Below are 17,270 nucleotides of genomic sequence, written 5' to 3'. Positions count from 1 at the left end.
GAGGGAGGTGCGCGTGTGACCCGTCTCTGCTGGGAGACCAAACCCAGCGAGGCAGAGTCGCGCGGAGGCGCCCAGGCAGCGCTGCCGGCTGCGAGGAGGAGCGCCAGGCAGCAGCAGGAGGCGCGGCCTCTCCTCGCTGCCGCCGCCCCGCCTCTCGCCGCCCGACTCGCCCGCCTCCCTCCAGGCATCTCGCGGCACACCAGCCGGTGTCTCACGGCACACTCGTGTGCCGCGGAACACCGGTTGGGAAACACTGGTATAAGGAGCCCAAAATCACATGGCATTTTTATATTGCTTAGGGACCTGAGTTAAAAAATGGCTATGTCCCGTGTTGCTCATTGGCCTGCAGACTCCATCCTTTCACACCAAATGTCCCGTTAAGTGTTCTTACTTAAGCTAAAGTGTGCTCTGGAAGAGAAGCATCTATTTTTAGGGCTGACCCAGGTCAACCAGCTGAGCTCTCTTTGTTTTTTTATTTCTCCATGCAGCCACTACGCCAACCCAGATAAATGGGACCTGTTATAATGGTTCTATTTTTGGTTTTATGTGTTGACCTAGGGTGTTAATCCAGTCCAAGAGCCCGCTATAAAGGAAAGAAGACAGCATAATTGTTACTGCAGCCTTGGTGGTTAGCACACACTCTTTTCTTGACAGTGTGGACACAGAAAATCAAAGGCAGCAGGAAAAGGCCCTGTCATTTGAAAAGGATGGTTCTGGAGAGGCTTCTGCTACAGCCAGAATCTCACAAGTCTTCCCTTCCGCAGCTAAGCCCTTCTTCTTTTTCAGTAAGTCACAGGGGAGGGTTCAGTTGCTAAATCCAAATTAAACTGTTCTTGTTTCTTTTCGCAAATAGTGGTCAGCAACTGGGAAGTGGCAGATCTTCCCCATTTCCTTCAGTATCCTTGACTCATGCATCCTGTCTGAGCTAATGTTAGTGCTCTGATTGCAGTGTGTCTGGTGCTTTGTAGACTCTCATCAAGAGCCAGAACTAGGCCAGAAGGATCACTCCTACTCATGAGGAAATGCAGCTCTGCCCTCTTGTATGACTGGCTTTTTGCAGCCTGCCTCTGCCAGTGCCATCCGAGGGCTACCATTTTGACCTCAGCTACATAGTTATCCCTGGAATCAGGAGGGGCCAATTCACATGACCATAGGGGAAGAGATAAACATCATTTGACATCTATATATGTTAGCCTGTACAAATTATGAAAGCTGTCTGCGCAAATAGTCAGAGATTATAGGAAGTTAGTGTAGTGGTTAAGAGCACCAACCAGGACTTCTTCCATTCAAATTTCACTTCAGTAATGAATTCGCCAGAGCCCCATTCAGAAAACAATCATATAGATGGGTCATTGGCTTGATCCAGCAAGTTCTTCTTATGTTCTTACAAATCAATGCAAAGAGTACAAGACTGAATATTGATTGGATTTTGTGAACAGATCCTATGTTAATATAAACTTTTTTGGTGTAAACACAGCTCATCAGACCTGATCAGTGTGCAAAGGTCAAGAGGTGAGACCAGTGGGTCCAATCCTACCTCTCCATTTTACACATAATTGTTGTCTGAGCAGGACTTTAGTCCCTTCTCTTGACAAAGTCGCTGTCTCCCAGCTTCAGCTTACCCTATTCTGGGTGGGGAACCTGCGGCCATCCAATTTCCATCACCATGAGCCATCATGATGTCACCATGAGTCAGGGATTATGGGATTTGTTGACTACAACATCTGAAGACCATTCATGATTTCTTTCAGGGATGGGCAGACTTCAGGCTTGTAATATCTACTTAACTCTAGTGCACTCCAGCCACTGGTTTGGGAAGAGATGTACACATGATGTAAGCTACAAGCCAAATCTATCCTGTGTGTGTCCTGTTGTTTCTTATAAAATTTGGGGGTGCTTTTTTATGTCCAAACACCACTAACTAGTTTCAATCCAGATTCAGGAAAAGAATGACCTAGCAATGTTTTAAGCTAGTAATGAGCTCTGTCAACTGAAACTAGATACAAAATGGTGGTCAGATTGGTGGGAGTGTGGTGGGAGAAAACAAGTAGCACATTGCCTTTGGGCAGGTGCAGAGCCCAGAAATGTGATTTCAATGTCAGAAGCAAGCTCCTAATCCTGTCACCCCAAAATCTATTCCTTGTTTTCCCCCACTCCAGCAGCCTAAAGTGCAGGGCAAGATGCTTTGTGGCTGTTGCTGTTGCTAAACAACTGGGGATAAGATAAGTGCTTGGAGATCTATTGCAAGTCATCTAGAAATCTACCAGTAGATCTCCTTGTCAGCCTACCCCTGACCAAATATTAGAAGTTGTTTATTGAGATAACATAAGGGAGATGCTAGGATATGAAGCAGAGATTTTACTTGTGCAGAGAACAGAAAAGCTTTACTTCTGCAGGGTTGTACGGGAAGAACTGGTATGGGTTACTGCTGGATTGAATATATGGAATTAACTTTTCAAAAAGTTATTTTACAGCACCAGGTAATTTGCCAGTGATTGCAATGATGTTGAGATAATAGGATTGTTGCTTTGTGGTGTCAGCAAACAATCATGTCACAAGAGAGGTAGAAGAGACTCTGGGAAATTAAAAGGACATAAGTTCTTCCAGGAGATAATAGCATACCCATCCTATTATCTTTATTAAGCTCTCTTATTAACTCCATTGCATGCAGTGCCCCAAATGAGAAATGCATAATAGACCATCCATCTGCTGCTCATTTCTTCCACACAGACTTCCGTTTCCTAGTTTAGTACAGAAATTTCCCTCTAGGTCTGTCCTCATTTTAAAGGCATTCTGGATTTTGCAAGAGAGGATTCACAGTACAGTGGTACCCCGCAAGACGAATGCCTCGCAAGACGGAAAACCCGCAAGACGAAAGGGTTTTCTGTTTTGGAGGCGCTTCGCAAGACGAATTTCCCTATGGGCTTGCTTCGCAAGACGAAAGCCCATAGGGAAATCTCCGGGGACCTGTTTTAAATTGCTGGCGGTCGGGAGCAAAGACTTTCGCCCACAGCCGGCCTTCAGAAGAGGTCCTGGACCTCTTCTGAAGGCCGGCGGGGGGCAAAAGTCTTTGCTCCCCCCCGCCTGCCTTCCCGGGACAGCGGAGACTTCTCCGCTGCCCCGGGCGATCTTAAAATGCTGGCGGGCGGGAGCGAAGCGTTCGCTGCCGACCCCCAGCATTTTAAAATCTCCCCGGGACAGCAGAGACTTCGCTCCCGCCCGCCAGCATTTTAAAATCGCCCCGGGACAGCAGGGGCTTTTAAAATGCTGGCGGTCGGCAGCAAAGCCCTCCTGTCCCCGGAGCTTGCGGGGTGGGAGGTGGGAAGAAGGGCTTTTCTTCCCACCGCCAGCCTTCAGAACAGCCTTCTGAAGGCTGGCAGTGGGAAGAAAAGCTCTTGTTCCCCCCCCAGCCTTCAGAAGAGGTCGGGGGACAGACTGTCCCCGGACCTGGTCTGAAGGCGGTTTCCCTAGGAACGCATTAATTGATTTTCAATGCATTCCTATGGGAAACCGTGCTTCGCAAGACGAAAAACTCGCAAGAAGAAAAAACTTGCGGAACGAATTAATTTCGTCTTGCGAGGCACCACTGTATGTGTGAAACTGGCATTGAGGAACAACATGATAGTTCCCAAACGGTAGGCCAGAATGTCTCTGAGAGTGCCATTATCGTCTGCTGAGTTAAAGGGATGTTTGTTGATTGGGGGATAATGTGGCAAAAGGGTGTTTAGGGAAGGTAATATTCTGTCACTGGCTATTATGGCCCAGACAACCTCCCATCACAGGGTCCCCGTTGTGAAATGCTTGTAAGCACTGGAGCAATGTGTGGATTCCTTTTATTCATAACAACTTAAAATGAAGGTTTATGCTTGCTGTCAGTGAATCATTGCCAGGGCTTGGCAAGGCTCAGAGGCAGGCTGCTGGGGTGTAAGGGGCTAGAGGCAGGTGGCACAGTCAAAGACAGGCCAGGAGTCAGGCTTCTGTTTGAGCAGATGAGGAGGGAGAGGTGAGGCTATGAAGAATTGGTTGGTTTTCTATTTGGTTAAAAGCAGCACTATTTTGCTAGAAAATTAGGTGCCAGAACTCACCATGAACACCTCCCTCGCTCTCTTAGAATGGCAATAGCTCCCACCTGAGAGGTGCTGGAACTGAGTTCCTGTGAGTTCCCCTTGGGAAAAAAAGCCCTGGTTAAAAGGAACCAGAGTTCTGTATCACAGATGGTAGGGTACTAGAGAATGGCTGTGGAAGCCCTAATGTGAAACCTCTTTAAGACCTTTTCATAGTCTAATCCCACACCTCTGAGTGAGGTGGATCTGACTCAGGAAGCAGAGGCAGTACACTACAGGTGTACAGGAGATGAGCACCTTCAACTTTCAGGCAAATAAAGCAATAAACACTAAGAGACAATTAATTCAAATGATTATTTTTTTTTATCCAAGAGAACTTCTGACCCACCTGAATGGTTTTCCATGACTAAACCAAGCTTCCCATTATTGGACAATGACCCATAATTCCACCTCTAAGAATACTATACGCCTGGGCATGTGTTCCCAGTAAGTATTTCTATCCCTTATTTCCTTCTGGCAACCTTCTAAATAGAAATATGTCACACTATTGCCTATCATTGGTTCAAGCTAAGGCTGTGGTGGGCCTGCAGGAGAAAGACGTAGTTCCCAGATAACATAAACTCAGAGCAACTATCAAAAATACTCTGTATTATACCAGCATCTTATTTAAATGCATATTTTGAGGGGTGTGTGAAAAAAAATACACGTTTGTGATGATTCCCCCTCTTTTATAGACATAGGGTTATAGCCAATGCCAGTCCTACTCCGAGTACACCTGCTGAAATTAATGGGTGAAACTAACTTATGTGTACTAATTTCTGTGAGTCTACTCTGAGTAGGACTAGCATTGGACACAACCATAATGCAATAATTTGGGATGCTAAATTGGAGAGAGAAGAAAAAAGGTTTGTTGATCTTTTATTCATAAGCAGCTGAATGGCAATTAAGTTTGAGTTACAGCTATCACTGTCTCTCACATCAATAACATTAGGAGTATGCAAGGCTGAATCTGCTAAATTCCAAGATTTTTTTTCTCGCCTCATCATGCTTGTTAGACAGTACAGTCTGACAATCTAAGAATGTCCATTTCTTTATTTTTAAAACCCTTACTTTTTGCATAAACCTCCTTAGTATCTGAAAACTGGTATTCTTAGAGAAGCTAAGAGTTTATTAAGTTCAAATTGTTTTGCCTAAAGGAACCGATGAGATTCTTAGATGGGGGGAAAAGGAGACAGACTGCTGCAGCCAAAGAGGATGAGAAAGAAATGACCTTGCTTTAAAAGAATATGAAATGTCCACAGAGTGTTAGATTAAGCAAGGCAGCTGCTACATCCTTTGCCAATTGAGGACAGACTTACAGCTGGAAGGGGATGAGAGAGCAAGTACTATGTGCCCCTGTGTGTCAACAAAAATCCTTTTGTGTAAGGTAAGTTATCTAGATAATTCAGAGATGTTAATTTTGCTTAAGTTAAGTGCAAAGGTGTTTTGTGTGTGTGTGTTTTACAACAAAACAAAAACAGAGATTCTGACCTGCCATACACAGAATTTCCTGGCATTTGTGCAATGCAAGAGGTCATTGCTTTAAAAGGGACAGTGCACCATGGACTAGTTTGAATTAGCGATTGGGTAAGAATGTTGTAGCATGGTTGCAGAAGAGTTTAAACTGAAGCAACAACTGCTGTTGGGTCAAAATGAGCACATGCTATAAATCATCCTTCAATACTCTGTTCTGAGTAGAAATAAATAACCCTTAAAAATAGGCAAGCCACATTATTCATTGTGCCTTCTTTGGTCTTGCCTACACAGGTAGACAAGTGTTTTTTCATTATTGACTGGCAAGAACCTAGCAAAAAGGCTATATTCCTTTAGTTAATATTTGCTTTGCATGTGAATCTGACATGATCTTATCATGTTGAGTGATTCATTTGTTTTCTATCTTTTGTTAACTTCTGGGCACTTCCAGATGGAATCCCAGCCCCAATTAACAACAATTTCATACAGTACAATTACATCTTACATGCATTTAACCTGTGTGATTTCAGCGATAACTCTATCATGAGGGAATCCCTTGCAAACAACCACAGTGCCAGGTCATGTATATCCACAGCAGTGACCAGAGGAGAATTACTGTTGGGAGGAGCTCAGAGAGAAGAAACTCTGTGGTACAGCAAAACTGGACGGCTTTGTCTGCCCCAGCTGCAATAAAACATGTCTCTCCTGTATTTGTCTCTACAGCCCCAGCAAGCACCGTAAAGCTCCAATGGCTTGACTTTGCCCTCAGTGGCACACTCTTCTGTTGTCTCTCAAGACGGACAGATGCCAGCATTGCTGAAGGGAGACTGGCTGAAAATGTGAAAGTCAAATCCTAGCAATGCAAAGAGATAAAACCTCCTTTTGCTCCAGATCTGCTTGGAGTTACCCAATGTATAAAGAGCTTCTAAGCTCTCTACCATGAGTTGGGCAGGTGGGAACACAAAAAGCATTTAAGCTTTCTGCCTTGCTTAGGGACAAGACACACCCAGCATGATGGTTCTCTCATGAGATCTCTCAGGGCCATCTGAGTTCCCATGAGATCTTGCATGAGCATCCCTGCCTTCCAATGCTAGTGCGCTGAGATGGCCTTGCCCCTAAGCAATGCAAAGAGCTTAAAAACCTTTTTGTGCTGGGTTCATTTGGGTTATTTGGTGTGAAAAAGAATTTTAAGCTCTCCACTTTGCTTGCTGGGCTCAGTATGTAGGCTCTAAGTGTACCGCTCTCCCCCACTCATCCACTGTATGCATGACCCTTTCCCTAAAACATGCATTCTGTACACATTTTAAAACACTAAATGTGTTAATTTTGTGCACATTTTTGGGGGCTGAAATGCCAGTGCAAAATCCAGGAAATGTGCGATCTGATGGATAGTTATGTTTCGGTCTGCAAGTATGTTCAGGAACATCAAACTGGGTCAGTCTGCTCTGAAAAGCAGACCATGCCAATTTCTCTCTCATTCCTAATTACTACTGAAGTTTCAGTCAAATTCACATTGTGGACTTTACAGTGCCACTGAATGCCACAAACCTGCAGGGAGGAATTCCAAAAATTTTGAACTTCACCCCACTATTAAAAACATTTCTTTAATTTTTAAAGTTTAAACTAATGAAGCAAGATTAATATTTAAGAAAAAGAAACATAAGTAAGACCATGTACAAAAGCTTAAAGAGACTGGCATTCTACCATCCAAATAAATGCAAGGGGAAGAAACACTTCATAAGTCGTTACAGATGTGGTGTACATAGCAATAGGTTCACTTCACATAGTCAGAAAGTATGCAGTGTACCTTGTAAATATAAGTGGAAGTTACAGAACAAATTACCAAATGATCTACAATTAAAGTCAAACTATAATGTTAATTGCCTTTAAAGTCATTAAATAATTCTAAGGATAATTAAGAAATTAAGATGTTTAAATTAGTTCATCCTTGGCTAGAGTCAAAGAAAGTTTCCTGATTCATTCAAAATTAATTGAAGCTCAAGAACTCCCAGTTTTTCTAATGTAGAAGCTGACTCATCCAGTATTCTTATTCTCCTTCTGTATTAATTTACTAGATTTCTATCCTTCCTTTTCTCCAAGGAGCTCACGATGGCATACATGACTCACCTCCCTATTATATCCTGGCAACAACTATGTGAGATAGGCAGCGCCGGCCTGCCCATGAGGCGGACTGAATCAGCTGCCTCAGGCAGCGGAATCCTGCTGGACAGCACTGGGGTAGCATGGCCGCAAGAGTTCTGTAGCATATCACCAGAAGCCACTGTCATATGACCCTGGTAAGTGAGACTTTGTGGAAGCACTTTCCTGTTTCGTCTCAAGTGGCAAAGCGGGATGGGCTGACCTTGTATACAGGTTAGGCTAAGAGACAGTGGCTAGCCCAAGCTCACCCAATGACACCAGGTATTAAACTTTCTAACCACTATGATACACTGCTTCTCTCTTTCTCTTCCACCTCCTCATAGAACTCTCTCTAGCCTATATTCGCTGTTCATAGAGTTGTTGCTGACCCACAGTTCAGCTAACATAGAGTAACTCTTGCATGCTGAAATATTGTCAAGCTCCAAAATGACACTGGAATTTAGGGGATCTGGCAAGGCCTCTCCTATTGTTTTAAATCCAGTCTTGAGACAGAAGCCTTGGGCTTAAACATAGGTCCCTTTCAAAGGTCCTCAAGATTTATTCCCTGTGCCCGGGATGAGTGAAAATGAGCTTTGTTGAAACCTCCTGTGAATTAAGTTGATTTACTGTAGAATCTCCCCATTGCTTATGGGTTTGATGAAAGCATTAGCTCCTTAATGATTCCCAGACTACTCTGGAGTTTTGGGGAGCAGGGGCGGAGTTAAGAGAGGAAAAACTGTGCTAAGTGTGAAAACATTTTCCACAAAGCTTAAAAGACCAAATTCTTCCAGGTGTTGAACATTGTTATAAAGGTCTAAAATAATTGCTGGCCTTTTCGATGTGTGTTACAGGCACCTATTCAGTTTTGTTTTTAAGGAACAGAAATTGATTGGGGAAAATCATTCCATACAGGTGGACCTTTCAACATCCTCAGAATTACCTACATCTGCTCTGATGTTTCAGCATCCCCACAGATGTTGCATGTATCTAAAGACAAATTCTGTCATAAAAGGGCAAGGTGCAATGTGTAGGGCAGCAAGTACCCTTGATAACACTGTATGTGCTGGGTGCATGCCCAGATAATTGGCATTCACAGTGTCAAGAATCCTTACTGACCAAAGTTCCTGACCCCATGTTTGAAGTTTCAGTAAGGCATCCCTTATGCAAATCACACATTCGTATGATGGAACATGTAATATTGCTGAGATACTAGACCTTTGCCATAATCCAGCAAGGTTCTTTTTTATGCCTTTATGTCTGCTTCTTTTTCAGTTTAGTTTCTAATAAAATCTAGAATGATCATCTCAAAAGTTTAAAAGAAATACACCATGGGCAAGTGTCTTTTCACATTTCTCCAACCTTGCTTACCGTCTTGGAGAAAGCACTTCTCATGGGAGGGGCAGGGGAAATAACCTCCAGTTCCCTTCCTATAGAAGTCACTTTGTAACCTGGGCTGATTAGTGATAGGCAAATCTTACAATCTCAGTTTCTCATTTTTCTAGTTCCCACATTTCCATATCAGTTTGCTTCTCTTTTTTTTAAGTCCACATGAAAATGAATCTGCTTTTTTGGTGTGAACTGTTTTGAATATGCATATTTTTGTATGGAATTTTGCTCAATGTGCCACATTTTTGCAAAGCAGTTCCCCATAATTCTGCATTTTTATGCACACTTTACCCCCACTATATGCAGTTTTGTACCACTTGCGTGGAGAACTATCTGGGGAAATGTTTCAGTTTGACTACTGTTTTTGTTACTGTGAATTAAGCAGATTCGCCTTTAAATGTGAACTGAATTGAATTTCCCCCCTACCAATCTGCATCATGACCGGGGGAGTGGAAATGAAGCATTGAATGGAAACGAAGCATTTCTCTTAGATAATGTGGTTATACTGCTTTTTTTTCCATTCTACCCCCAGTCCCAGGTACAAAATCTATTGTAGCAGCCCAGAAGAGTGAGGTTTGGCCACTGGACTGCAGGTTAATTCATATGCAACCAGAATTCACTGCAAGCCTTTGAAGAATCAAGCACTCATATCAGCAGCTCCAATTCCAGATGTTGGTTTTTGTGAGCCAGATTTCACTCTGAACCAACCTTGAAACTGGCTCAGTGTGATGTTGTAAGTTATGAAACTACGATCTTCACTTTGGAACATGGAAATAAGAAAACTGTGTGCTATTTCTATTTGTAGTTCTATTGTTCAATTTATGACTGAACAAGTTTAGCCCAGTGATTAATGGCCACATTTACATACCTCCTAAACTAAAGGCTTTGAATGACAAAAGTTATTTTCAACTCTCTTGGTATAGTAGGTATAAGCAAGTCAAAATCATCTTCCATGATCCCAAGACACATTGTTCTTTCACTTCCAGGAATGAGATTTTTGCACTTTAAAGAGATTGACCATCAGTATTTTCTCTTCTATCCTAAATATATTCGTCACAGCTCTGTATAATGAGCTGTTTACAACAGATGGTTCAAAAACCTCTGAAGCAAATGTGATATTGAATGAGTTGTCATGAAAAGGTTCTGCATCTCTTTGTTGTTTCATCATCACAGTGTTTAACTCTTTCTGAACGCATCTCAAATCCAGAGGATTTTCTGTTAAGGCTGTTGGTGCTTAGAAAATCCATCTGGCAAAGGAATTTAGTTTGCTTTTAATATCTCCAAAACCCAGCATCTAAAACGTAAATGCTTGGAAGTTTCAGACTGCAGTACACACATATAAGCTCAGCTTTGCAATTGGTTATCAAGTCCTCCCTTCTGTTTCCATAAGCTGTTCCTCCACCCATTCCGTCGTCCCCTTGCCTGGTGCTTGTAGCACAGATAATCTTGGATGTCAGTCAATGGGCAATGATAGGGGACAGCCTCTAGCTATCCCTTGATTGTGTGTTAGTTAAGCTCCATAACTTTTATTCTCATGTAACAACATGATATAAAAATCTGAAAATAATTTTTAGGGGGACACCTGGCAACCTGACATTTATGAGTCTATAACCAGAGCCTACCTTGAGACATTTCCTAGTCACTTTTCTTTGATAGCCGGTAGTCATTGCATTCAATTGCATTACACACTCAATCCAATCCCCAACACAATCAAGCAGAAGTATTTGGATGTGGGCCAGTTTAATACTGCTAAAGCCAATCGATCTGAATTAATTTAAAGCTAAGAGCTTCAGCTTAACTGGGTTGTGGATCAGCCAGTTGGCCTCTTAATTGCTCTTTTTCTTTCTTACCCAGACAGCGTGGTAATGTTAATGTATATTAGAGTGATTCTTTACACAAAACATCTGTAACATTTTCTAAAAATTATAAATGCTCTGGGATTGGGGATTCCAGCTGTTGCCTGACTGAAGGAATCCCCATGACATCAGCAGTCAGGAATTGGGTTTCATTTACCCCTTTTGCCATGGTAAAAAAGAGAGAACAAAAGTCAACATGATCCAGATGGTCGTTCTGGGTATTAAAATGTGCCTGCTTTGTGATTGTGGTCTGGGACACAACCCTTGTCTTTATAGTGCTGAAATAATTGATTTCACCCTGCTTTCCAGAGGTAAAGTGCCCAAGAAAGCAAAAAATCATCCATTACTATTCAGAGTGGGGATCCATCTAAATGACTTTATTGTTCTTCAGATTTCACTGTTTAATATTATGACATCATGTAGTTTCCTGAGATACCAAGATAGCTAGAACTAAAACCAGAATTCCCTATCTTTAAGCAATAATATGCTACAGTGTCAAGCTATGTGTGATAAGTGAAATCACAACAAACTTCTAATTACCATTGTTTGCAAAATCATTCTTTTTAAAAGGTTGTTTGTATTTTATTTTTATTTTTTTAAGGAATAATGACCACCAAATGGCACAGTAAGACCCGCCAGTGGGTTAAGGGACCCTTGGGAGCATTGTTCAGGGCATTTAGTGGCTCCCACCATATTATGCCTGCAACTGGGAACTGTAGAAATGGGGCAGTGTTGTGTAAATAAAAGGCATGTGAAGTAGTTACAGCTTAATCCAGGAATGGAAAATAGGCTTGCAAAAGGAAGGTAAGAGCAGAAGGGTTGTAACAGCTAACTAACAGCTGTCAGACCCTCGGGTGCTTTTCAGCCTTCAGCAGAGATCTCACTTCTTAAAGTTATGCCACCCCCAAATTCAAACTCCTTCTGCCCTCCCTCTGGAACCAATGTGCATTTTGGAAAGGTTTTTGCAGGTGAATTTACCTAGTCCAAATTTGCTTAGGAAAAGAAAAATATCAGGTAAGCTAAATTAATGGTTTGAAATGGCTTTCGTCATTACACACGGCGTTGAAGTTAGCAAATTTTTTTTTTTGGGGGGGGAACATGCCACAGAATATTGAATGTGGCATTCAAATAACATGCCTGCCTTATGATTGTATCAAGAAGACTGAAAGTTAAGGTTTCTTTTTAAGGCGCGCTTAAAATTGGAAAAAGTTTCCATTTTGGAACCAGCAAAAGTGTTCTGCTTCTCTTGGGGTTCTGTCTGCCCATTGTGGCATTCTGTGAATTCCACTTCCATCCAGGGTCAACAAGTCTATCAAGTGTCAAAGGCAGAAGTGTGGGCCCACTCCAAAATACAGTCCTTTCTATTCATATTCAAATATCTGGGGAAATGTAAAGGTGTATTCTGAACAAGGGCCCTGACATGGAGGTAAACTTGCTCTTGGGCTCTAATGACTTCACATTATTGGTGGTGAATGGTTTTTGTTCCTTCCCAGCAGTCTTGCCTATCATAGACTATGGACCTTATTCTTTGTGGGAGGACTGAAATTATTCATCAGATGGTAAAGCAGACCTTAGCACCTTTGCCAACACCAAAATAATCAAGGCGGGGTTAAGATTCAACCTTAAAAACAGAACGTTATTATGTAAACTTAAATCTCCTCTTCAGTCTTAAAGCAGGAAGCTATGTAAATATTTTGCTCTTAGCATATATGTAGGGATACAATCTGAATTAATGCAATTAATTTGCAGTGCAAGGTGGGAGCCTCAGTCTAAGTATATTTGTAGGACAGAAATATGTACTGGTAGATGCAATGCCATATTTGAGGGATAACTGTACAAATTGTCAATTGACAGGAGTTTAATAAATGCATCTGACCCAATCAGGCACATTAGGTAGGGGGAGAGCCCAATATGTTCCTGCAATAGAAAATAAACTTTTGTGTGGCTGAAATGTAGCCTACTATACAATGATAAGAACCACTGACCTACTTGTTTTTGCCTCTGCTACCCTTCCCCATTCACTAAGATTTTGTGCCTCTCTATCCCTCTGCAGCCTCTGGAAGATTGTCCATGAGAAAATGCAGTCCTTAGGATGAAAAACATTTGTTCTTCTGGGTTCCATTGACAATGGAGAAATGAAGAAGAGTCCTTATGTTACCAAAGACTCCCTTTGATCTTACATGATTCTCCTTAACAGCAGTATCATTGCTTTGGGGATAATTTTTTTTTAAAAAAAAAACAATGCAGCACAAAACTGCTTTGCCAATATCCTCATTTGACTCAAATGAGTCCTTGTAGCATTGAATATATTGAACACAATCCCACAGGAAAATCCAGTTGGAGATTGTTGTCATCTAGGTAAGAGTGCCATAGGGGTAACATCTGTTTGCAATCATCTTCCCTGTGAATTAGGAACAGAATGTGCCAGCTGTTGGGGATCCAGCACAGCGACTAGCTTGGGGCACTACAGATCTCGATGGTGTGGTCCCTTCTCAGCACACCTGCAGCATGTAATAACGGCATCAAATATTATGGATGAAATATGGATTCCTTTGAAATTGTGGTTAAAGCTCTTATCAGCTCCAGCGGAGCCAGGACTTCACCCCAAGAGTGTTGTGGGAGTGTCAAGCTGAGTTGCAGGATACGCTGATATAATGAGCCTTTTGTTTACAAAGCATGGGGTGAGTTGCCCTGAGCTAGGAACCAGCTTGACAGAAGCTGTGAAATTGTCTACCCACATCAGAGGAAAGGAATTGGCATTAAGCAGGAAGTGCTGCAAGGCTCAAAGCACAGGCATGAAAAATTATACGGCAAACCAGAGATACACTGCCAACTGCATAAGCCCCTGGAAGAGCTCCCACAGAAACCTCCCTCAGGTTATCAGGAAGCCGAAAACCACAAAGCTCTCGGGAATCTAATCTGTCACCAGCCAGATTGCCAAACTGCTGATGCCCTGAAATTTATCTAGGTGAGCAACATTTCCATGGTACTGAATAACCATGAAGAGAAGAAGCAAAAGGAAAGAGGACACAATTGATGGCTGAGGAACGAAAAGGGATATGTCTAAAAAACTGGACAAAACCCATATTTTTTCTCCATCAAAGCTATCTGTGCACTTCTTAGGAGCTTGATATTTTAGTACCACAGTGTATCTATTGCATATGGCTGCTCTGGTACACTTTTCCATGTTAGCCTGATCACCTAACTCTGAAGGTCAACACATCTCATAAAAGCCAGCGCCTGTTCTGCATTCAGATTAGCTCTTTCAATAAATCACGGAGGTGGGCTAAAGGAGACTCGTTAAATAGTCCCAATCTTCAGCTCATATGTCAAAGCTCTCCCTCCGCAATTGCCACATCTCCTCTAGCCCATCTAAATTCCTGATATCCATCACAATACAATAACCCTGCCTATTAAGTTCCAGAACATGAAGGGTTTTTCTCTCCTCACTGGTCTAAAGTGCAGTGGCTTTCTTCTAAAAGGCTTTGTGATGTGGTTGCTGGCACAAAGTAGTTACTTATAGGGGGGGTTGCCAAGAGCTTCAAGGCGGGGCTGGCTCCAGATGCACGGGTGCTCTTGGAAAAGTGATTTCTGGTGTGCTCCCTTGAACATTCTTGGGCATGCCCTGGCTTAGATAGCACTACCTGTAAACTGGCTGTTACCATTTCAATGCCTCTAAATTAGGATGCCTCTAGGACCATAGTCTTCAGCCCTTTCAGACCTGGGACCCACTGTTATCCAAACCAGCATATGTTTGCATGGTGGAAATGATGCTGTTGCCACCCACCTTGGATCATGCCTTAACCCAGTAACGGCTCTCGAACTACCTGTTGAAGATTAGTGCTCCAGGCCATTGTGGGGGAAGTGACAGCCACTGGACCCAGCCACCTTCAGCAGTGGGACTTGCCAGGACATTGAGGCCTCAACAGCTGCCTGGCAACAAGTCTCTGTTTTAAACTTTGCAATAGCTATAAGCTCACTCTGTGGTCTTGGGCAAACCGCTTTCCTTTGGTGCCATTGATCTCTCCCCAATCTGCACAACCGGACAAAAGTTCTTGCCAACCTTACAGGAATTCTGGAAGCATTATGAGCAGCATGATCCTATGCATGCTTACCCCGAAGTCAGCCCCAATGAATTTAATGGCACTTTCTCTCAAGCAAATGTACACAAGACTGTGCTGTGAGCTCATTAATGTACTGCACTTTGAAGCACTATAGAAATAGTAAATATTATCATTATTACTGGTAGCAGTTGAACCAGACTGACAAACCCCTTCCCATAATCTTTTCCTCTTTCATGTTTTCCTGCTTTACAGTGTAGTTTAATTTGCTTTCTTTAATTCCCAGATAGCAACGTCATGTGGCACCTAATTTAAAGATATCAAAAGGGATTTGCAATCTTAAACTATTAAAATGCTGCAACTGCATTAATTTTTGTTTAAACAATGGCTTTTCATAGATATTGCACATACTAGGGAAGATGTTTATTCAGCAAAAGCTATCTCTGCATTAACACAGGAACAAAACCTTGGTCTGCTTATCCCCATGGAAATAAATCACACATTCTTTGCTTTAGGGGGTTTACTCCGTATTCATCTTTCAGATTTTGAGTCAGTGGCACAGTTTCATAAGTAAAAGGAAAAAGTTGCTTCTGGTATTATGCAATCCAAAACCCTTTAACTCAGAAATGTGACTTATGTGCCAAAACATTTTCTTTTTTACTTCAGGTAGCTGCTTCTTATTACAAAACATTTTCTTGCACACTGAAGTTTTTTTAAAAAAACAAAACAAAACAATGTTACCAATATTTGATTGAAGGTAACCAGTTGGGCATCTGGAAGACATGAAATCTAAAAAATCCATTGCAATACCCATTTCAGACTGGCCTCAATGATATTCTCCTTCAAAAATAATAAGGCAGGGATGAGGAAACCTGTGGCTGTCCAGATCTTGCTAAGCCATAATTCCCTGATGACTGGCCATGCTGGATGGGGCTGATGGGACTGCAGCAGTTTAGGGTTATGGGTTCCCTGTCCCTGTTAACACATCTATAAGCAGATTCAGGCAGCTTCTTAACATGTAGCTGATGTGTGAACATTCTATTTACATCTCAGGACAGTAACTTGAAATGTATTTAATCACTAGTCTGCATATTTGACTTCCGGTTTCTCCGCCTTCCTCTTCGGGTATGCCTCGTGGAGTCTCTGCGGCAAAAGTAGCTGCCAGAGGGTGATTTAGGGGGCAACATGGAGGCTACATGACCCCCCAAAGGCTCTGGGGGTGACCCAGAACTGAACTTATCCTGCAGCGTCAAAAAGGGGACCTCCGGAGCTCGCATCTTCTACAAGAGGTGAGACAACGGAGTATACCCAGGCGCAAGGAGGCGAACAACCCTTGGCAGCAAGCCTCTAAAACCCGAAGGGGTAAGAACGGCGGCAAAATTTCCCTTATTCTTAATCCCTTAACCTAGAAAAAGGGTCACTAAAGAAGAGACTAAGAGGAGAAGGGGAACGGTTTGGATTTTATTTGTAAAAACGACCTGACGCGAGTCATGGTGGTCCAGTAAACGTTAATTAACCCCAGAGGACTAGTGCACAAAGATTAAAGGTCAGGGAGAAGACTCTACTTGAAATATTACCGGAGGGAATAAAGATCATGCACGTTTGTAAAAATGACTGAAAATCTAGATTTAATGGAATCCTGGAGATATAAGCATAGATTAGAGATAGAATACACATACTTTTCTGAATCAAATAAATTGGCTAGCAGGATAGATGCCATTCGGATTTCCATAGAGCTGCTAAGAAGGATTGATAAGGTACAAATTTTACCAAAAATAATTTCGGATCATAAGCCGGTCCAGTTAAGATTAAAACCAGATTGGGAAACAGGAATAAGGAGATGGAAATTAAATCAATCTTTACTGAAAAATGAAAAGATAATAAAGGTAAAGGTAAAGGGACCCCTGACCGTTAGGTCCAGCCGTGACCGACTCTGGGGTTGCGGCGCTCATCTCGCTTTATTGGCCGAGGGAGTCGATGTACAGCTTCTGGGTCATGTGGCCAGCATGACTAAATTGCTTCTGGCGAACCAGAGCAGTGCACAGAAACACTGTTTAGCTTCCCGCCCAAGCGGTACCTATTTATCTACTTGCACTTTGACATGCTTTCGAACTGCTAGGTTGGCAGGAGCAGGGACTGAGCAACGGGAGCTCACCCCGTCGCGGGGATTCGAACCGCCGATCTTCTGATCAGCAAGTCCTAGGCTCTGTGGTTTAACCCACAGTGCCACCCGCGTCCCTGAAAAGATAATA

The 17,270-nt window shown here is 42.6% G+C and overlaps 1 long non-coding RNA gene across 2 annotated transcripts; it reads left to right on the top strand.

Annotated features, from left to right (window-relative positions):
• The first annotated feature begins 637 nt into the window (after positions 1 to 637).
• Positions 638 to 16,353, top strand: LOC308594823. Of its 2 annotated transcripts, none has more exons than XR_014011639.1 (3): positions 638 to 785; positions 9,634 to 9,834; positions 13,011 to 16,353. It is a non-coding gene; the product is annotated as an uncharacterized lncRNA (long non-coding RNA). The 2 variants fall into 2 exon arrangements; XR_014011640.1 differs by lacking the exon at positions 638 to 785 and adding an exon at positions 5,436 to 5,490.
• The last annotated feature ends 917 nt before the right edge of the window (positions 16,354 to 17,270 follow it).

Source organism: Podarcis bocagei (genome assembly GCF_964188305.1).
Source record: "Podarcis bocagei genome assembly, chromosome: 9".
Lineage (NCBI taxonomy): Eukaryota > Metazoa > Chordata > Lepidosauria > Squamata > Lacertidae > Podarcis > Podarcis bocagei.
This window is presented reverse-complemented; position numbering and strand designations above follow the sequence as displayed.